General features: G+C 38.5%; 1 protein-coding gene across 13 annotated transcripts in view; it reads right to left on the bottom strand.

The window, feature by feature from the left end:
- Positions 1–13,771, bottom strand: part of JAK2 (Janus kinase 2) — an 86,456-nt gene extending 72,685 nt beyond the window's left edge. For 4 of the 13 annotated variants that reach the window (XM_050987272.1, XM_050987273.1, XM_050987280.1 and 1 more), the window contains exons 1-3: positions 13,616–13,771; positions 12,988–13,048; positions 12,423–12,515 (exon numbers count right to left, since the gene is read on the bottom strand). The gene's annotated coding sequence lies outside the window, so the exon portion shown is untranslated. Of the gene's footprint in view, positions 1–10,579; positions 10,652–12,422; positions 12,516–12,987; positions 13,049–13,179; positions 13,379–13,615 lie in introns of those variants that run through there. The other 9 variants (XM_030236923.2, XM_030236921.2, XM_050987283.1 and 6 more) reach the window with 6 other exon arrangements.
- Positions 13,772–22,339: the final 8,568 nt, after the last annotated feature.

Here is a 22,339-nt window from a genome sequence, read left to right on the forward strand (position 1 = left end):
GCCTTACTGGCCCTTCACCTCACAAGCTGTTTCAATGCAGTAGCTAGACTTGGGCAAGTGGTTAAATATTTTTCCCCTTACCACACAAATGCAAATACATTGCTTGTAGTGGTCCTGCAAAACCTCTAAATACTACTCAAGCTGAGTGTTTAGCCCAGAAGAACTATAATTAGGCTGGCAGCTAAATTCCCTTATGTTTTTTTTTTCCTGGTTTTGTTCCTCCCTTCTCTTTTATACATCATCATCCTCTCCCTGCCCTGAAAAAGACAGAAGGAAAAAAAGGAGGAGAAAAAGAAACCCACTCTTCTTCTTTCCACTTTACTCTATATCCCTGATCTATTCTGTATTTTGTAAAAGCTCCCCACTTTAGGCTCCTTTTCCTTTGTTTATTCAGGGTATTCTCCATCTCCTATTTCCTCCTTCCTTTCCTAGCAGCTGGACCCCTCAAAGGAACTGGTTCTACCCTATTTGAGAGGTTTGGGTTTTTTTCCTTTTGGTAGAAGACAAAAGAGCCAGCTCTCCCCAGTATTTCATTTCTTTATCACTCAAGAGCATACAAGTTGCTTTCGAAGTTGATAATCTTCCATGTCTTCTTGTGTAACGGCTCTCAAGTCAGTAATTTTAAATAATCCATTGCAAATAGAAATTATCGATTATCTGCAAACAGGCAACACTCAGAGAGTGTCTTCTAAGGGGGAAACAAGTTCAAAACTTTTATAGAACCTAGAATATATAAGGAAATATATCTATTTTAAGGTTCTAGAAAAGTAATTTTCATGTAATCACTAGAGGTAGTATTGCCACAAAGACTGCCAATTTTTTCTTACTTCTTGGCTGCAAATTACTGAAGTTCAGATTACCAATTTCATAAGTTCCAGCACTATTAGTGAGCTAAAAATTACATAAGGGTTTTTTTCATCTTCTGTTTTTTTGTGTGAAAAAAACACACCATTGCATATGTCAGATAATGTTTGCTGTTATTGAGTCTAGATATTGTGCATTTGTTCCAAATAAATAGTTTACTTATCATAGTAGCCTTGACAGTAAAAATTATGTTCTTAAGTCAACCAAGATTTTCAGGTTACAAGGACCAAAATGAAAAGACACACAAATTACCAAACTGACACTCCCACATAGTCTATGTAATCCACTGCTGACCTGCCATTTCTTTCATTACTTGTACACACAATTTAACACTTTAAGTACGGCTGTAATCATATAATGAGATTTGCTAAAGCCAGACTTTGTGTGAACTAGTCCAACAGTAGCATTTTGATGATCTACTTGCTGAACACCAAGAGTACTTTTCAAATGTTTTGAAACTAGCAGAGACAGTAGCATTAGCCATATATATTTAAAATGTTCTATACATTTGGAAAGCATATGAAATTCTAATAATTACCTAGAAGTGACTCCAATATTTTATGAAATAGAAGCACATCATAATTTAAAATATAGAATGACTAATGTTATGTACATATGCAATGACACCCTTTTAAAGGCTCCCTCTCATAAAAAACAATAGAACTGTACATTTTACAGTAAACATTGTATTTACAGCACTGTACTTATGAGTATGTCATTGTTTCCATAACAAACAGTTATATTATGTAGCAATTCACTCAGTGATTAAGTTCTGTGATCCAATATTTTAGTTATGACTTCAAAAGGGACTCATCCATTACAAAGATAAAACAAAACCTTAAAATAAAAGTACGTAGGAACAAATGCGAAATGAGAGATCACTAACTGTAATTGCAAAACCAATCCTGTACATGATCTGTGTGTCAGTAGATGGAGGTGTCACAAATAAAAGGCTTATTAAGCTGATACTTTATTCCATCACATGGCCTAAAAAATAAAAGGACGATGTTAGAGTTCTAGATACTGAGAATTTTAGACTGAAATACATATTTCTGCTTATTCCCCTGCCCAGAAACTATAAAGGTATTGGTGAGAAAGCAGTAAGGAATGTGTGCACACACATGTTAAGATACAGTATTTTCTGAAGAAATGAACACTAGTTCAGAGAAAATTTTAGTTGATATTATGAAATCTTTAATGCTCACATACAGTTAGAGTGTCTGACCCTCAACCATGGGGAATTAAAACTGAGAAAAACACTTGCAGACAGCATGAATGCCTGCTTCAAACACTACCAGATGATCAATCTTTTTCTAGATCAACTGTCTATACTGAGGTTATAAAAGAGCATTTCCAAAGTCTTATCACAAAGGACCTCTCCACTGTCAATACAGCAGCCTCACTGAAATTTGACATTTCACATACTTTCCAACAGTTACTACTGCAGGAATAATTAAATACGTACAGTAGCAGTTAAAGTTAAGAAGACACACAAAGATTTGCACCCATTTCTCTTTCCATACAGAACACTCACCTACCCACACCTTCACAGAACATTCAGTTCACTTTTGTGACACTTCACAGACAAAGAAGCAAGGACACTTGTGACTTTAAGAATCACTAAATACTGAGTTGGAAAGGACCCACAGGGATCACTAAGCCCAAGTCTTCAGCGAAAGGTCTGTGTGGGGATTGAATCCACAAGCTCAGCAATACTAGCCTCATGCTCTAACCAACTGAACTAATTTCAGGGTTTCTTGCACCTTCTTAATTACCTGTCATCTGTATTTTCTTTCCCTCATCTGTAAAACATTTTGACTTCCTACCATCATCCTTGTATTCAGATTAAACATCAGTTCTCATCTACTACCAAGCAACCTGCCAGTTTCTGTTTTCCTTCCAGACAAAACACCGACACTTCTCCTTACTCACACATAAAAAAAAAAAAATTATATCAAAATACCACACCCTTACCCACTGAGGCTAATAGAACTGAGTCGTTTCACAATCTGTTTTTCACAAGAAATTTGTTTTTCCCACTAACAAATCAAAACTAATTTCTTTTTCAAAACCAGCAACAGTTTTCCTCCAACTGAAAATCAGTTTTCCAACCCCAAAAACATAATCTTAATATAGCTTAGCCCAGCTTGCAAATCTAATCATATTTAATGTGCTGTAAAGTGCTTTTTGGTTATCTTATTTTCTTCCCATTTTCTCTACAGAGACCCTCAAAACTTGACTGGGGAGTTGGTTATAGTAACTCTGAGGACAACAGATCCAGAAAGACAAAAGGCTGTTTCAGCAATGTAAACTGAAAGAAAAAAAAACTTGTCTAGATATGGGCCATGAAGTTTGATTCCAAGTAGGTCAGACATTGACTACTGTCAAGATCAGAAAGCAATCTTAAAACCTACTTGATTCAGAACAGAACAGCTAATGGCTGTTTGATTAATGTGACCAGAGGAAGAAATGTAAGAAAGCAACAAAGCCCCAACAGGAGAGATGCGGCTGAACATGAGAGAAAAGTTCTGAAAAAGAAGAGTAAAGAGATGATAGTAAGAAGGTAATGAACAGAGAGCATCTGGAAGGATGATGAGACAAAGCTGTTTACATTCTTGCTCTCTCCTTACTTTAAGCCCATATTATTTCCAGAATCCTACTGAGTTCCTGCTTCTGCCTGTGAATTCACCTCATGCTCCACTACGGTGAAAAAGGAATGCAGAAGTATTTTTGCTGTTGTGATAGAAATGGAAAATTCCTTTTCTTATAACACTAGAAATATAACCATTTAGAAACAGGTTACATTATGCTTATGACTATATATATATATACTCTTTATAATATATATATTATATTGTATCCCAGTGTCTTTGACTAAGACTGTCTGCTTTATTTGTAAGTTCAAAATAGTTATCTTGTGTGTGGTGCAGTATCATTCATATTAGAAAGTTCAAATTAACAATATAAACAAACTTTTTTTTTCCTACCACTTGCTGGGTAAACTTACCAAATGAGTCTACACACCCATTTAACCTTGTTGCTGCATCTTGTATGTTTTTGCCACAAAAGCTTTAATACTTTCTTCCTTCAGTTTCTCTTTTTTCTCCTGTAAATGTCATCGGAGACAATGACTTACCACCTTAATTCCCTGACATCAAAAGGATGTACATCAGTTTTGTTTGCTCATTTCTTCCTCTAAAGGCTCAGTGAGTAACTGGAAATTATGTCTAGATAAGAGAGATACTGGACCAAACAACAAGTAATTATTCTAGAATCACTGTAATGCATTATAAAGAACTGTTAGACGTAAAATTAGATTTTCTTCCAAACCAGAAGTAAGCAAAATATTGTTTCAACCAATAATACCATAGTGAAATAATACCATAGTGATAATTCCTGCATGCTTACTGTCTCTGAACATATACCTCTGCCTAATAGAGGAAATAATTAAGATGTTATTTTGCTTCACAACCACGGAGCATGAGGTGAATTTCTTAAAATTTCTTCTTTCCCCTTAATACTTCATAATCAAGAAAGCAGCCTAATAATTTAGGTCATTATAATAAGAAAAGAGTCAGGAACATAAACCTTAAAAAGCAATAATAACCAAAAAGAAGTGGAAACAAGGCAAGTGCTCTAACATTGTGTATATACTTAGCTCCTCAAGTACAAGAGCAAACCTTAGTAAGAAATGGAAGAATTTTAGGCACAAATAATATCACTACTACAAGCTCTTATTAAACAAATTACAGGGTCAATAAATGATGCAAAAAAAATGGCACACTGATCCACGATATATTTATGTTTCTTAAGGGAAAAAAACCTGCATTCTACAATTAACTTTATTAGTATGCAATGAGATCACAGAGAAACTGTTAAGAAAGGCAAATATTAAAACTTGACTTGTAAACTTGTACTCAGGAATCCAGCTTGACAAAAGAACCAAACTGCACTGCCACACCCTCATAAACAGTTCTAGAAGACATTCATTTCAGCAAAATGGAATACTTTGGTCTTAACAGGTTGAAGTTTAATGACCTGACAAAAACAAAATACTGTAACACTCCAAAAGTTCCAGCTGTTTTAATAGTCTATGAATCTTAGAGACTCAAAGATAAAATAAAAAGCAAACAAACAAACAAAAGCAAACAAACCCAAACAAAGAAAAGTGCCAAAAAAACCCAAAAACCCCAAAATATAAATACATGTGTTCTATTCATGTCATGTATCATTAGGTACTCAGCAATCTAATGGCCCGACAAATTCATTTATTCAAATTAAAAATATCTTCTTTAAGTTATGACTGAAATTAAAGAGAACATTTAATATAAACCATTCATGCGGCGCATTTACTTTTTAAACTGTTGTTCCATGTGTTTTATCACTCAAGGAGCCAATAGTTCTCCACACTAATGTCTTTAACTAAACAAGACATATCACGGTGCATTTTTATGTAAGAAGAGATAGAATGCAATCAGTTCAATCTAGACTTTTAATTTTAATTAGTTAAATTATGCCAAAAAGCACATTGGCTAGTTTTCAACTACAGTAATTTTTAACTTGCTGTTGGCACTCTGCATTTCTAAAATTGAAATGTAACAAAAACATAGGAAACTTTCAAAAAAACTACAGTTGATATTATTAAATGCAATACTTATAATGAAAAGTTATATAACAAAATTAATTTATCAAAACATACTATCTTTTTCAAACTATGCAGTTCAATAAAGAATGAAAGCTCAGTCAATTACATGAGCTGAACAGCCTGTTTCTGGTCACAGCATCCTTCAAGGATTTAAACCACTCATCATTCATCATCATATGGTTATTTTTACACAAACTGGGGGAAGAACATATTCCCAGTTTGGTTGTTAGAAAGTCTCTGGCCACCAACTGTCCTTTATTTAGGAATTTATCAGTATTCAGATCTCAGCTCAATTTAAAATTCTGAATCTAGATCTTATTCCACTGCCCTAACATAGACAAAAACCACTGGCAAACAGGAACAAGTCCACAGCAGAGGCCACCAACACAGATGGAGGCTGTAGCACAGACCCTATGAGGACAGACTAGGAAGCAGGGTCTATTCCACCTGGATGAGATGGGGGGAGCCTATCAGCAGTCCTCAGCACCAACATGGAAGTTATTCAGAAGATTGAGCCAATCTCTTGTCCTCCATCCAAAGGACAAGAGACAACAGCAACAAGTTGAAACACAAAATGTTCAGGGAGGAAATAAAGAGAATCTTTGACATCCAGATGATGACCCAGTGGTGGCCGTGTTATCTCCATCCTTGGAGATTTTTATGACCTTCCTGGATACAGCTTTTGTACCTATAAATGACCTCCTTACTGACCATGCTTTATGCAGAACTTTGAAACAGAAACCAACTGAGGTCCTGCTTCACTAAATTAACCTGTGATTCTATACATACAATATCCATCTTTAAATAAAAGTTACAACATTTGACTAAATTTAGGCTTTAGCAAAATTATAACTAAAACCTCCAAACAGTTTTCTTTAAAACAGACAATAATTTAAAGAAATAATTTTCATACCTATTAGCTGCTTGTCCACTGAAAATCAAGGATGATATGCACTTGCTTTCATTCTGTGTGTCCCTTGAGCATGAAGGGGACCATCACTTTTCCTGGCTTCACAGATATTTAACCCATTAACTGTATTATAAAGGGCACTCAAGGTGACTTCCCTTTAGGAATTCTCACTTAGAAACACTTAAGTTATATTGCATCAACTCAAAATAATACTGAGTTGTTCACCCAAGACATACTACAGATGTTGGAGAGGGAGCAAAATAGTTTGACACACTAGGACAAAGCACCAAGTGCCCTACATGCTGCTCAAAATTAATGTTTTCTCAGTATTTACGGAAATGGTTTCAAAAGATCTAAATATAAAGCTGCTGAAAGGCCCTCCATAAAGTTTGGTTGAGCAGTCCACAAGACTACTGCAAACCAGACAGTCAATGCCTTCTAGCATATTATGACAGGCAGTTAATGGCTGTAATATCAAGTCATGGCAAACTTCAAATATCCTTCTAAAAAGTCTGACTAAAAAATAATATTTCACCACCCTGCACAGTCATAACTGCATAGCCACATCACAGCATAACAAACTACAAGAAAAGACGTCATGTATTATCAACTGACCAAAAAATTTTTACATCCTGTTCAAGAGTTTGAAAAAACTCTTTCAATGTGTCAAAACCCACCAAATCACCATAAAAGTTGACAAATACTATAATCTTTTTCAAAAAACAAAGTAAAAACATTTTGGCATTCCAAAGTGAATTTAAAATTCAGCTTTGTGGGTTCAGTGGCAGAATTATTGATGTGTCATGATTTAGGAATGGTATTCCAAATTTGGCACTCCCCCTAAAAAGAAAGCCTGTCTGGTCCCTCCATGTCCCCACTCCAGTGAAAAAAACAAAAGGCAGAGATTACAGGTTGATGTAAGAACAATTTACTGGAAACAGCAATGAGATAAGAACATGGACAGTAACAGCAACAGTATTAATAACAAAAGTGTACAAAAGAGAGTGCGAAACACTCCCCAAAGGCCCCAGGTTCCCTCTTCCCACCACACTTCTTCTTGACCTAATGCCACACCCTTCTTTCCAGAAGTGAGATCACCCTACTTCCAACAGGATGAAGCGCACAGTATAGAATAACAACCTAGACATTGCCACATGGGTCCAGGCTCCACCCCCTCACAGCTACCGCAGAAAAATTAATTTTGTCTTGGCTGAAACTGGGACAATAAGATAGCAATCTCAGCAAGTGGCAGAGCTCTTTGGAAAGAAACCTGGAAAAAATACCAAAGCTCAAGAAAATTGTGGCACAGCTAAAGAGTGCTGCAGTCTTAAGATACTCTTCAAAACGCTGCTAATACATGTGCACCACCTTGGGTAGCAAAGGTCATGAGAAACTTTCTGTGTCCTGTATGGCTTAAGCTGCTGTGGCTTCCAACTGCTGAAATATGAATGAGTTCAGGTATACCCATGTGTGTTACAATCACACATGCAGCTATATTGCAAACCTAGCTTCAAATTAATTTGTTTCTGAGTGATACTGATGTAATGTCATTAAACCTCAGCCAAATAAATCCTATGGTTGATTTATCCTCCACTTTCATGTACACCTATTTCATCACACTGGTTTTAGTTTGTCAATGCATAGCAATGAAAAGTGAAGACCCCAGTTCATTTTCACATCCACTTTGGACAGTGCCTGTGTGTTTTGCTAAGTTTTGCACTCTTGCTATCACAAACTTAAGTCTAACATGCTTATCCCCAGCTTCTGCAAGCATGCTTAGAAAATACTGAAATTCAGTACATGTCCATCCTCCTTCCAATGTCCAAAACATAGTTTTAGTGGGCTAGTCTCCAATTTTAGGGAAGGGAAGATACATAGGAATAGAATGCCCTAATGTTAGCCAACTACCTTGAAATCTCCTTTAATTGAAGAAATCAGGTTAGGAGAAAAGCAGCCAGAAGTAAATTTTCACAAGCTCCCTGACAGAGAGCATAGTTACAAAAGTTTATGAAGACCCAGGTATGCGGCAATTAAAAGATAACCGTGCACCTATTTACACAGTTGTTACAGTAGTTCCAAAGTCTGTCTTTTGGGACCCAGCTGTTGGATTGACACAAGCTTTACTGCCCACAGCTGAGGATCTGGGTCTTGTGCAATCCAGTGCCCTCCAATTCCACTGGGAACCCAACATTTCTTTTGTAGCTCAGTCCATCTTTGGGGTTATCCAGGATGCAATTACACAACATTTTCACTGACACTGCAAGCCAGCTTAAGAAGTTATCCTGTCCGTTCCCTTTCCCTCATGCCACTTGTTCCAAATGAGACAAAAAAAAATTAATTTTAACTTAGATCACTTGTGATACAGTTTACAGCACAGCCCTACAGCAAATTCCAGTGTTTGTGAGAGGCTAAGAAAAGAAAAGTCTTAACAAAGACAGGTTAGGAGAACAGTTAATACACATGATAAAACTACCACTCCACCTTATTCTTAGATCTTTGTGACTTCTTAGTTTATAATTCTCTCTCTATGGTTTATAAACCCCCTCTTGCATTAGGAATTACTGTTTGCTTTCCAATTGTCTTTGTCCTCAAATGGTGTTACATTAGTCTCCCAGTCAAATTTTACCTAACACATAACTCAAACACTACCTGCAACCCCTACCTCCATATCTGAATCCATGCAAGTAATCCCATAATTCCATGTTGAAATTAAAAGGCCTCCCAGTCTAAATGCACTTGAATAACTGAGGCCTCTAAAAACTGTTTGATAAGTACAGGTACCAAATTAACTGTATGTTTATGTATCAACACTGGATGTTTAGAAGGCAAAGTTTTCCTACTTAAGAAATATGACAGTACTAGAAACTCAAGCTGTAGCCAGTATTATGAGACACTGAATAGGGATGAACATTTTTGTCATAACTATGAAATCCTTGCAGTCAAACAAGACTAATGGATCTCAGAGATGGAAAATACTCATTTAAAGCATACTAGACCTGTACGCTAACACTATTCCTCTAACATTATCTGCTAACCAAAAAAAACCTCAAAATTCTTGCACTGTTTCTGGTGAACAGGATGATATAGACTGTGCAAAAAAAGGTCTAAAGAACTCATTTAAACTGATTTGATAGTTACTCTCACTAAATACTGCAAAAAATGAATCCTTGAGACCAATGAAGTCACATAAAGCAGCATTTAAAAAGTTTTAATTGTACATTCTAATAACTTTAATCACAATACTTTGAACATGTATAATACATCCATTTACTTAAAACATCTCTAAAAGACTTTCTTAAGTCCTGAAATCTACTGCAGCTGCTCAAGCACAGAAGCAGAACGTTAAAGGTAATACCAGCTAAATCAGCTCCTGAACTGTTGATAAAAAAATCGTACACCACAAAGAACACATAGATTAAGAACTGGGGTAAACATCAGAAAAGATCCCATGTGGGCTGCATGCAGAGCAAGAAATACCACACCATACATATTTATGCAAGCATATAAGTACTTTCAAAGTCCTAGCCTAAAAACAACTTTGGTGATAACTGGCTTACATGAGACTTGAGCAGGATCAAAACTGAGAGCTAGCCAAGCAAAAAAAACAGAAGACAGATAACATCTGATGTCAAAAAACAAAGTAATATACCCCTGAAAGAAAAACTTGCAGTTATTCCCATGTGACATTAAATTTTAAGCCAAATGTAAGCAGATAAACAAAACTCACAGGATGTGCAGCTCAGCAGAATCTTTGTTTAATACAGGCACACATGAGACAAGAAAAAGTGTTCTGATGAAAAGAGGAAAGGTATTAAAAACATTCTCAATTCACCTGGAATATTGCCTTTTGCGACATTGCAAAAAACACAGAAAAACAGAATTAGTTCATAGATTTGTATGAGCTATGAAGAAATAAAGACCCCAAGAAAAAAGAAATACACACACATACATCCCCCTTCCCCCACCCCTGCAAAAAAAGCATCACACAAAACCAGTAGAAAACCAAGAATACAGAAAATCTAAGCACCAAGAGCTAACCCCTCCCTTCCAAATAAAAGGAAATGTGCAACCAGGATTAAAAAGCAATCTACTAACAACAAAAGGAACCACGTAATGCTACGTGGAAGTCATTGTCAAAGACAGATGCAGAGACAACTCACCTCAGAAAGGGACAATGTTTCTATTGATTTTAAATCAATAGGTGCCTCCACCAGATTGGACAGGTTTTTTTTCTACAAATCAGATTTAAAGATTGAGCTTTGACTGTGTGAAACAGCAACTACATAACCAAAATTAGATGGACAATTGCCTTCTAGGCAAGTCATTCTACATAACACATGGGGGTTATCATTGTTCACATGAACCAGACCTCTCTGCACCCAGTACTGCATAACACACAGAGCTTGACATTTGAGTGAGGCACCACCCTTTTTCTTTGAGCACCTTACAGGTTGCAACTGACAGCAACAACCTACCTTACACTTGTACCTTGTAGCTGTCACTGTACTGACGCACACAACCAATTTAAGTGAGACATACAATCTACTCTCTAGATGAACACAGTATGCAGCAGAAAGCATCCATTTGTATGCAGCAAATAAAACTGGATTACTGTTCCTTCAGCAGAACTACTACAAAGAAGCTTCTTCATATGTTCACATTTTTGTACGGTTTTTCACATGTGCATGAAGACAGATCTATCTTACAGAATAATTTTAAAATCTCATATTCAGAAATTCAAGAAAGCTCCTCATTCACCTTTTGATAAAGAAATTGTAACTGAAACAAATTAAAGAAATACAAACGTAAGCATGAGCTCAAATGTTGACTCAGATCATGCTGGTATTACTCATATTAGTCATCTTACTGGCCTCATGCTGAGAACCCCATGGGACACATGAATACATAAAGAACCCACCAAAATCAGTGCAGGGTCAGGGTCAGAGGCTTTGAAACAGCAGCTCATAACTGTACTTGCCTACTGACAAAGATGACATTTGCATGCAAGCCTAGGGAAAAAGTAGCAGGTGTGTTACAAGAAAAATCCTAGCCTGTAACAGAAGAGGAGCACTCTGATAGGATAATTTGAGTTGAAAGGCTCCACAGGAGGTCATCTAGCTCTACCTCCTAGTTAAAGTTCCAGTCACTTTTCTAAGAAAAGCCACCAGATTTTGGTCACCTTCTTCCAGTTGTTTTCTTTCTTTTTTTCAAAATTCCATTTTTTAGAACAAATACTTGTTTTACTATTGCATGGTCAATTCTGTTAACTGCTTTTTAATTGCAAGTTTTGTAACTTTTGATACTCTTCTATTCATAATGAACACCATTTAATTACTGTCACTGTTTAATACTACTACATTTCTGCATTGTGTTTATTTCCCTTTTAAGGCTCTTTCAGATGAGATCTCAGGTTATTTCTTGTAACTGCAAACATTGCCACTTAGCTTTTGTTTACAAAAAATCATACTGTAAAAATGTCTCAAAGCTGAAATAAAAAGAGACCAATGGCAAAGCAACAACCTCATTCAGCAACTGCTTTCCTCCTAACTTCAGAAAGATGATGCCACTGCTAGTACGACATGGCAGTAACACTCACTTTAGTACTATTCTGTGGTCATGCATAACACTACCTCCCCATGGTTTGGAAATGGTTCTTCTACAGAGATTTCAACTTTTTAATAGCCTAATCATCACTTTGAGCAGCTACAAGTAAAAAGCAGTAGCGACCTCCTTTCATTTTCCTTTCTGCAGTCCCAGTAAGTCTGATTCAACCAACATGGATGTTGGACCATTTTCTGCATTCCATGTACTTCTTGCTCATTACAACTTCCCCTCCCAGCAGCAAATACTCCTTCCCCATGTTGCTGCCATTATTGCTTACAAAAAATGAAAATCTGTAAATAGGTCAAATTTAGGCTTCTCTGGAAAGACCACCACAGCTTAAAATCCCTGCTATTTCACACAATAATACTGAAGCTGTTTAATTCAGGAGTCTAAACTTACACCATGTAAGTCACTCTGGATGCATTCTCATCAAGCAGAACACAGCAGTGGCTACTGTATTCCTACTGAATCCTCAAATTACTGCCACAAACCCTAAAAAGAGAAGAAAAACAGGCATGCCCTAAGAATATAACTACAGTATTGGCACCACATCAGTTATGAAGAAGAGATGCAGGGAAGGAAAAGAAAATTAATCCCTATAACTGATCCAAAATACCTTTAAGTGTGCACAGAATCTCTCTATGGTCTTGTCAATATTGTATTTCCATAAAACAGAAACTTAAAAAATACTTCTCTCTCACCTAGTTACATACACATTACATTTAACTAGCAATAGAACAAATGAAATAGATAATAAATTGGTAAACTTTACAGAGCTAAGATGTCAGAAACACTGATCACGAAGCAAATAATCTCAAGTGCAAAATTACACTCAAAATTGTTAATAGCCGTTACAATCTTCCCAATTAAGTTTCCTTCTGTACAGCAGCCAAAAGGAATACACTCAACAATTCCCAGCATAAAACAATTTATGAATAACCAAAGGAAGATGCTATTTTCTCACCTGTCACTGACTGCAGAAGTGAGAAATTTGAAGACAATGCCACAATCAGATTCTAATTAGACTTCAGTCGCAAAAAAAAAAAAAAAAGAAAAAAGAAAAAAAAAATCTGAGTAAGTTAGATCTGAAATTCTTTTCTTAAAAGAAAAATTATCTTCTGAAAATTAATCAAATCCATTAATTTCCAGCCCAGACCTAACGGAACACTTCCCCACGCAGGAGCAAATTCAATAGAGACTTTCAGAGAAAAACCACAAATGTGGTTTTTCGTGACTGTTTGCCCTCCTTCTGCGAAGAGATTTTTTTTAACGGCACAAATAAGTATTCGTGAGGAAGTTCTCCCGCAACACACGGCACCTCCACCGAAGAGGCGCGGCAGCCACACTTCCAGCTCCCCCACCGCCCAGGTCGGCCCGGCCCGCCCCCCGGGAGCCCTGTTTACGGAGGGGGAGGAAGCCAGCGGTGCCCCGCTCACAGCGCCCGGCGGGCACGTTCGCCCGCCCCTCAAGCGCCCGCTCGCGCCCGCCCGCCGGGAGTGAGCCCCCGCCCGCGGGACGGGGCGCGGGACACGGCGCTGCTGCCGCCACCCCCTGGGCCCCGCGGGCGGGCGGGCGCTGCCGGCCCCACTCACCGCGGCGGCGGCGGCAGCTGTGCAGCGCGGCGCGCAGGCAGCGTCCCGCCCGCTCCTTCCCCATGCACGGCGGCGCCGGCCGGGGGACGCGGCGGCAGCTCCGCGCCGACCCGCGCTCTTGCCGCTGCCTCCGGCTGGGCGGCGCTCCCGCCGCTCACGTCATCGCGCGGCTGCGGGCGGGGCGGGTCCCGCCGCGCTGCCCCGGCAAGGCGCGGCCGCTCCGGCGGCGCTCGGCGTGCCGGGCGGGGCGGGGTGTCCCTCGGCCCGTGGGGACACCGTGCGGCCGCAGGGCGGGCGTCGCGCAGCTCTCCCGTGGAGGTGGCAGCCTGCTCGTCACAGAATCGTGGCATACTCTGAGTTGGAAAGGGCAAGGGACGCGCATGGATCATCGCGTCCAGCTCTTGGCTCTAGACAGTGCCGTGCCCAAGAGTCGCGTATGTGCTTGAGATCGAAACTTATCTAGAGCTCTGTCAGGTTCCGTCGGCACTAGAGAGGGCACCAGGGTTTTGTCAGTGCGAGAAGCGGAACCGCTGCCGAGCAGGCGAGTGCTGCTCTTTGCCCCGCTGCCTGCTCGGCAGTCGCTGTGAGCAGCAAGGGCTTCTTGTCTGCCACAAGTCTCCGTCTGTAGGAGCCCGCCGAGGTGAGAGCTGGACCGCTGTGAGGCGAAGGGCTTGGGACCAGCGAGCGTCAGGGACAGGTCTGGCCTTGTTCAGCCATGGTAAACAAGCAGTGCCTCTTTGCTGCGGTATGGCTGCACAGTAGTGAGTGTGTTAGCTTGGGCCAAAGAAAAAAATGTACGCTTGTTTTTTTAAGCCAAGCGTGTGTGTGTGCTAGGTCTGTCCCACCTCTTGGGATTTATTGCACAGTTCTGAAATGCACACTTTTCTGTCACTTCCTGTGTGATGAGTTTGCTCCTTGATTTCTTCTCCGTGCCGAGTAAACATGCTTCACCTGAAGGCTCAGAACTGGGTTGTCTGTTAGACAAAGGAAAAACACAAGCTGGGACAGGGAAGAACTAAAAAGCCATGTAAAAGTTTGATGGCTGATGAGTCTCGGACTGCTAATAGACTCATGCTCTTGACTTTCTTGCTTTCAAAGCAGGCTGTTATGGGTCAACTAGCAATTTGGCACTGTTAAAATGTAATTATTTTAGGACAATCTTACTTTGTCATGTCGGTGTCATTTCTGTGATGTGATGCATGGTTTTCTGCTCTGTATAGAAGAGTATGCCCGTGTGCTATAACATCATTTCACAGGTCTCATGTCCTTGAAGGATAAAATCGAGGCCATTTCAGAACTGAAAATTATATCAGTGGCTACCTTACTTTGTTTTTATTGAAAGTGCAGTGTAAAGAATACGTGGTGATTTTGAAATAAAGTCAATTACAGCCTGTTTTCTTTGATAATATCTAGTCCTTCATCTCAAAGAAAGTTTCTGTGGTATTACATTCTCTGATAATTTTCTTTTCCTGTTTAATGCCTCTCCTCAGTTTGCAGTGTGGAAAACTCACACAAACATGCTGCAACAATGCTGGAAATTTCTTCAAAGCAGAGAAAAGAGAGAAGCCCCAAAATAAAAATATTCTGACGTCTCCCAAACATAATTACCTAATATGCTGCTGATATCCAGACCACTCAAAAGATAAGGAGAGTAGTGTACTGCATTGGTTGTGCTCACTGCATGACATAAGACTCTGCTCATCAAGATTTCTGTGGACAGACCCCTGCAAATACAAAGAATTTGACTGAAATAGATGACAAATCCTTATATTGTTAAGTTTCAGTTGTTTGTCAGGGTCAGGTGTAGTCAGCAAAATTTCTCAGCTTCTGGAGTGATAAAGCACACCATCACTTGTTTAGATTTTGAAAGTCCAATCTGTGTTAGGACTCCAAACTTTATAGCTTATCTAGAGATACCTGTTACTTTTTTTGTCTTCTATTGTAATTAAACATGTTTTAGTATAACGTATCAAGAAACAGAATTGTCCTGTGAAATGTCCTTTTTCTCTGGTCTGTTCAGGAGTGTTCATTACTTTCATCAGAGTTCTTGCTACTGTATCAATCTTCAACAAATCCTTTAAAAGGCATCTGCACTCAAAAACTGTGAACATCTCAGGTTTGCACCTAACTGCCATTTAAGCACCCCCCTTCCCTTTATCTTTGCTAAATGATCATACAGTGTCCATACATTTACATGTTAATATGCTTGGACACCAGTGTCAACCTGTGGCAGGGAGCTGAAGTACCATTTACCTCCCTACTGTTCGCATTTCATTTTGTGTCTTCGCATTCTGTGAATACCCTTGTGTCTAGGGTGTAGTAACACAGCCATAACCACAGAATCCAAAAACATGGATGCTAAACAATAAACTTAGTAAACATATTCCCAAAGAATGGACACAAATACCACTAATTATACAAAAAAACATTATTTCTACAGGTGATGTAGCAGCTTAAAATTTAGTTTGCTTTTCAAACTAGTTTGCTTTTGCTTTTTTAGTTTGCTTTTGCCATCTGTGCAAAAGGCTCAGTTTAACTTACTTGATTACTTCTGTGTTCCACATTCTGAGATTAGTGTACTGGTCAGGATATAGACTTTGTTTCATTTTCATGTTCAAAGAGCTGAAAATTACAGAAGTAGTTCTGTAGTAGTTCCTTCAAAAATTCTCATAGTTTTCCTTTGATTTATCATTTTCAGCTGAAATTAAATTCAAAGCATATTCTCTGTTTAGCGGTAGAGAGTTATTTGCAAAACCTTTGCAAATTACAACACTAAGGAAGTTACTTATTTTAGTCAAATCCATGCATGTATTTAACTTTTCTTACTATTTTTGTAGTAGGATGTAAAATTCATACTGTTTAGTAAGTACATATGTCATAATGTTTTTTTTCTTTTTTTTTTGTGTAGTAGGCTCTGCCTTGGACGAAAATGTATTTTGGTTAAAAAGCCATGCTTTCCCTTTAAATATATGATGTAAAGAACAGAATTAAAAGAAATGCTTTCATTTTTTATAGTCATTCTCTGAAACCTTTTTCCTGAAGCTGTATGAGTGATTACCTCCTTCCTGGAGGAGAATGAAAGAAAAAGCACCTGTAAATACACGTTTGTGTATGACTTCGCTTCTAAAAGGACACACTTCTAATTCATCTCTTTGGGAAAATATGACTTAGGAAAATAAGCCATCTCTTGGCTTTGAGGGCCCCAACAGGAAGTGCAAGGTTGCTCCCTTGCAGAGATCCATTTGATACTGTTCCTCTGAGAGACAGTAGAAAGTACCTAAGAATACCTTTTGTAATGCATTTCTGCAAAGACGGCTTTTGGAGCATATACCTAAGAATGCAAAAGGTATTTCTTCAGACACTAAATTGTACCCACATTGGAAGATGCACTTGTTTGTCAGCTCCTTTTCCAACAGCTCACTGTGTTCTTGATTGGGTACAAAATGCTGCATCACACAACAGTCCCATAGGAAAAAAAATTTTAAAAACCCAAACATAGAAAAAGCCCTACAAGAACAGGCACTAGTTCAGTTGCTGAGCTAGTAAAAAGCACTCAGAGACTACAGGGACTAATGCAGTCACTGTAGTCTCTGAGTGCTTTTCTATTAACCAGAGGAATAGAAACAGGTAATGCTCCCTGTGTGTCCAAAACCGCCCTGTTTCCTTTCCCAGAAGGTTCCAGGAGTTGGATAAGCTTTCATTTTCCAACGGCTCTCTGGGATTCCCTCCAAACGATACAAGAAGACAGAGAAGCCTGCTTTGTAGCCCACAGTGATCAGGAATAGTGCTCTGCCTGACAGACTGTATGAGAGATGGGTGTGTCAGATGTTCAGTGGCATTAAATCTTGAATTTAAAAGCATTACATAGCAGTATTGCTATATTTCTTAACCAACGTTGGTAGCTTATGCGCAAGTCACCCACATGTAGTGCATGAGATTTTCATCTGCACCTTTCAAATTTAATTGTTCCAGTTTTGTGGATTTCAATGGTTTCTGTTAGGTTTTCTGCAAAAAAATATTAAATATTTTGCTTATTTACTGCTTAGTGAAGCTAATTGCCTCATGTGAGTGGTAAGGTCTGCGCTGATCTCCATACTGCTTGTGGCTCTATTAAATGTTGCAGTCCATTGAAGACTGTCATCCATGTGGCTCAGCACAGATATGGAAATGGAGTAAATTCCTTTCTTGCCAAGTTAGTTGAGTCACAACAGAGCAGCAGCATGGGATTTCCTTTTAAGGAACATGTGCATGTGCCTTTCTCTTATTAGAGGATAAAACCCAGTGTGCAGCCAACAATTTAGTAGCTGGAAAAAGCAGGCAGGCAAGTAAGCACAAGCAATTTGTTTAACTGTAGAACTTCAAAATAAATTTTTGAAATGCAGTCCACTGATGGGAAATGGCTTGGTATAAATGGTATTACAGGAAACCACAAATTTCTGTCACCCTATGACTTTTTTGCTTAGTAAATATTTAGGTATATTAGTACCATGCAGTGAGGAAAAGGGTCAGTAAGTCTGAATTTCTACTCAAAATCAGCTAACAGAATGAATAAAATTAGTAAAACTGCAGCCTGTGGCTGAAGGAGAACCTTCAAGCACTGAAGACACAGCTTGTAGTGTTTGTAAGTGGCTCTGCTGTCAAAAGCCCTAGTGATTGCAATACAAATGCTTCAGGAGTCCATGAATATGCCAGAACTCCATCAAGTGACTGTTTCCTAACCAAGTTTTGCTTGCATGGGTTCTGTTTTGCTTTGTTTTCCTTTTCATCTTTAAAGCAGGGTATCTTCTGTGCTTAACTGGTATCTAAATACAGTAACATGTGAATCTGTCTTAGGTTTGCATGGCCAGGTTTTGGTAGTGGGGGAGCTACTGGCTTCTGTTGGAATGTGTTGGAAGCTTCCTCCATGTCTGGTAGAGCCAGTGTTAGACATGGTCAAGACAGACATGCTGCTGGCTGAGGCTGGGACAATCAGAAATTATGGTAATGCCTTTTGGTAACATATTTAAGAAGGAAAAAAAGTGATTGGGTAGATGTAATTGCAGCCAGAGAAGAGCAGAGTGAGCGTATGTAAGAGGAACAGCTTTACAGACAACCAGGTCAGTGAAGAAGGGGAGGGATGAGGCAGACACTGCAGCTGGGATTCCCCTAAAGCCCATGGTGCTGCCCATGGTGAGGCAGCTGTGCTCCTGCAGCCCACGGAGGACCACATGGATGCAGAGATCCACCTGCAGCCTGTGAAGGAGACCCACACCAAAGCAGGTGGATGCCCAAAAGAGGCTGTGACCCTACAGGGGGGCCTGTGCTGGAGAAGGTCCCCTGCTGGCAGGGATCTGCAGACCCAGGGAGAGAGGAGCCTACACCGGAGCAGGCTTCCTCTTAGGACTTGTGACCCTGTGAGAGCTCACGCTGGAGCAGGCTGTGCCTGATGGATTGCACCTGTGGAAGAGTGCTATCTTCCTGTGAGATGAGGTCACACTGGAGAACTTAATAGGGAGCTGTGAGGCACCCCATGCTGGAGCATGGGAAAGACTTGTCTCCCTGAGCATTGGGAGAAAAAATGTCTGATGAACTGACCATAACCCCCATTCCCCTTCTGCCTGCACCATTGCAGGAGGAAGTACAGCTAGGAAGGAAGAGAAGTGGGAGAAACTGTTTTTAAGATTTGTTTTACTTCTTGTTATCTGATTTTCTTGGTCCTAAATTCAACTAAGGACCAAATTCAGTCTGTTTTGCCTGAAATGGTAATTGGTTTATGGGTCTTACTGACTTTATCTCAAATCATGAGCCTTTCACTATATTTTCTCTTCCATGTCTAGATGCAAAGGAGAGTGTTAGAGTAGCTTTGTTGGATACCTGGTATCCAGCCAGGATCAACCCTCCACTGAATTCAAAAGGTTTTCAGTGCTACTGTTTAACAAATTGTATACAAATTCATAATAAAGGTAAATTAAAGTGCCTTCCTAGGTCTACCTATCAATAGGAAAATAACTTTTGACAAAGAAATTGTCTTTGAAAGTCCCATGGAAATAGGGAAGTCTACTAGATTGAAAACCTCTCAAAATAGATTTTGGATGGCCCAGGTTCTGTTTTTTCTTTTGAAAAATCAAACCAAAATTATCTCAGCCTTTCTTACCTTAGGGAAATATGGCAAACAGCCTGCTTTCCTCATATTCACAAACTAGTATTTCTCTATTCATTCTTGGAGTTTCCAGATATTTAAAGGGACTCAGAAATTGACCAGAAGTACTCTAATGCATAATTATAGGTTTCCAGCCCAGTTCACCTTCTTCAGGACTTCTATATGCACAGTGTTCATGACTGTATAATGACCTGGCATCAATTTGTGGAAAGTAAGATTGTTCTTTGAGTAGTGTTTTCACATGTGTATTTATAAGAATTTTTTTCTTATATCTCAAGACATGAATGGAGATTTAGATAAGAACGTTTGTTATGGATTTTTAAAACTGGTATTTCTAGAAGTTAATAATGTATTGTTTAATAATGTCTGATTTTAAATGCAATGGACTGCAGCTCCGCCCATATTCTTTTACCATGCATTATTATGGAAAGTCAACCTTCCTGAGCTTGTTTGGCAGCAGTTATCTATCTGTGAAAGCCAGGAAGCTTCAGAAGTTAATGTTTATGTAAATTCATTTCCATCAGTAGTGTTTCATCCTGTTGGGTTTGGTGTTTTTCTTTGCGTTATTGAACTGTTGTGTAATTTCATCTGCTTTAGTGTAGGAGGATGTGAGTGTGATACAGCTAGAAATTAAAAGGACAAAAGACAACACAATGGGGTAACAAAAATCCTGTTGTGGTCAACTGTTGAAGTTTTTCAATTTCCTCACTCGAGACCTCAACCTTTATGATATTTTTCATTCTTTCTTTTTTTCATTTTGAAATACATTTAAGATACAATTACTAAGATACTTGGATGCAACACAGAAATCAATGTCATGAAAGTGAACCAAGTGTGTCTTGCACATTTTCCTAACTGCCTTCTGTTAGGAATCACATCAATCACCAGAGACCTTAATGAGGGTTCTTGAGCTAGGAGAAGACTTCAGGGAGAAATCTTCAGGGGGACTTTATGGCAGCCTTCCAGTTTTAGCAACCATCTGAAAAGGAGTTACAAGAAGACCAGAGAGAGACTTTTTACATAGGCATGTAGTAACAGGACAAAATGGCTTTAAACTGAAAAAAGTGGGTTTAGATTAGATATTAAGAAGAAATTCTTTATTGTGAGAACACTGAGGTGCTGGAACAGATTTTGGTTTACTAAAAAAATATGGATACCAATATCCAACTCTCTAACAGTTTAAAGTTAGAAAGTGTATGTTTATTGTGACCCCGGGCAGCTGTGCGAGATGGCTCCCAAATACACACTGTAATTTACAGGTGATTACAGAGTCCTTTTATCTATCGAATATCCAAAATACAAATGCATATTCATAACTTTGGTACATCCCATTTCCTGCTTTGTATGGTAATTAATTCAAAAGCTATTAAGCATGCGTAGTTTGTTCCTCGAAATGGGTTGGTGGTCCCTTTCATGGGGTCCCAAAATGAGGAAGTAAATGAAGTCTTTCTCGTTCTGACCTTTCTACTTTTTCAATCCAAATATTACAAATGAACCTTTGGTAGAACTCCTACTCCCCGTCTTCAATTGGTTTCAGAACAGAGGAGGCCTACAATTGTCCTATACTCCTAAAAGCTATTTATTGGTTTATATATTCTTCATTATAAACCCAGCTAAACAAACATTGTGTTGACAAGCAATCAATTATTAGTTAAGTACTAACTCTAAACTTCATCAAAGCCTACCCATTTATTTTAATTAACTCCAATAAAGCTTGTTTCTGACTAAAATCTTAGCTCCTCTAAAATCTCTAAATTCATTAAAATTTATGTCTCAGTTTCCCAGAGAAACTGCAAATGATCCATCCCTGGAAGGGTTCAAGATCAAATTGGATGTGACTCTGAGCAACTTGATATAGTGACAGATGTCCCTACCTATGACAGGGGCATTTTAATGTCTCTTCAAACCCAAACCATTTTATGATTCTGTAAGAGCAAGAAACTTTGATATACAGACAAAAATATACAAACAAGAAACTTTTATGAAGTGATTCTAGAAGTCCCTAAACTGTTTGCAGTAAACTCAAAGTAAAAAATTTGTTTGTAGTTAATTTTTCCATATGGTATTCTCTTTTTAATATTTCACAATGACATAAAGACACTGAATTTCACTTTTGTTTCTACTCAGTTTTACTTCTGATTGATAGTACATAGTAGCAGCAAGTTGTGTTTTGATTCACAGTTCTGGAAAAGGATGAGCAGAGCATAAAATCAGAAACCTGTTCCAGTCAGAAATACAATTATAAAAATATGCAGTCTGCTGATTCTTCAAATGTGTCAAGTAATTGTTGCTCAAATGAAAATAGATATGAGACCCATTGCTTTATCAATATTTCTGAAAAAGTTACTTCAGGAAAAAGCTAGATATCAGTGTTGGTATCAAATATGCACACTAGCAAAACTGTAATACTATAATATTTTATATTAAATATAAATTATTAGGTATCTTTAAATAGCTGTTTGCTTTTGAATCTTTTGACCAATTTTAGTTAAAACTATCAAGAGTATAAGATTTTCACAAAGAAGTAAATTCCTAGTCTGAATTCAAAAAGGTATAGACCTCTGCAATCCGGCTAAGAGGCAATT

This window comes from Serinus canaria, chromosome Z (genome assembly GCF_022539315.1).
Source record: "Serinus canaria isolate serCan28SL12 chromosome Z, serCan2020, whole genome shotgun sequence".
NCBI classification, from domain to species: Eukaryota; Metazoa; Chordata; class Aves; order Passeriformes; family Fringillidae; genus Serinus; species Serinus canaria.